The sequence below is a fragment of the Drosophila persimilis genome, unplaced genomic scaffold (genome assembly GCF_003286085.1).
Source record: "Drosophila persimilis strain 14011-0111.01,24,50 unplaced genomic scaffold, DperRS2 tig00000191-arrow-pilon, whole genome shotgun sequence".
NCBI classification, from domain to species: domain Eukaryota; kingdom Metazoa; phylum Arthropoda; class Insecta; order Diptera; family Drosophilidae; genus Drosophila; species Drosophila persimilis.
Genome location: NW_020825298.1, coordinates 164,712 through 165,457, shown reverse-complemented (window position 1 = coordinate 165,457; position 746 = coordinate 164,712). Strand labels below are relative to the sequence as shown.

The 746-nt window shown below is 33.2% G+C and overlaps 1 long non-coding RNA gene across 1 annotated transcript; it reads left to right on the top strand.

Annotated features, from left to right (window-relative positions):
* Window positions 1–223: 223 nt before the first annotated feature.
* On the top strand, window positions 224–538 carry LOC113565781. Its single transcript, XR_003408789.1, has 3 exons — window positions 224–344; window positions 427–455; window positions 508–538. It is a non-coding gene; the product is annotated as an uncharacterized LOC113565781 (long non-coding RNA).
* The last annotated feature ends 208 nt before the right edge of the window (window positions 539–746 follow it).

The following is a 746-nucleotide window of genomic DNA, read 5'->3' as shown; positions in this document are numbered from 1 at the left end:
CAGTTCACTTTTTTTTTTTTTTTTTTTAGTGTGACCTGACGCAATCTTTATTAATATTCTTATTACTATCTAGCAACATATAACATTATATCTGACAACATTACAAGTTTTGGCAACATAATTACATAAATATCGATAACATTGTGGTATTTCTTACAATTAATTAAAAATTTTTTTTTTTTTCTTGCTTTATTTTAATTTTATTTTAAAAATTAAGGTCAGGTTAGCCCGCTCGGCCGAGTGGCTGCTGGTCCGGCCACCGAGGATGCGTTGCCTGTGGATTGGCTCAATCGACCGAGTGGCTGCTGGTCCGGCCACCCGGGATGCGTATGGGTCTGGAGGATGTAAGTTTCGTGAAAGCGATGATGCATTTGCTTGCTATCTGTAAAAGATATAAAAACTTTTTGTTTTCTGTTTTATTTTCAGGTTTTGACTTTTGATGTGCGGAGAATTTGGTAAGTAGTTTGAGTTGTATTTTGGCTGAATTTAATTTTATTTTATTTGCAGGTTTATATTTTGTGGGTTTGGTGGTAAATTGTCGGCATTCAAGTTAAGTAATTTTTGTTTTTATATTTGTTGGCTTTTATTGAATATAATTATTTTATTTTCAAGTTGATTCCCTGGATGTTGTGTTGGGATGTCTTCTGGTTGCTTGCTTAGTTGCTGACGTTTTAAATTTTGTTTTATTTTCAGGTTTGCTGCAGATTGGGTAAGTGTTTTGAATTGTATTTTGGCTGAATTTAATT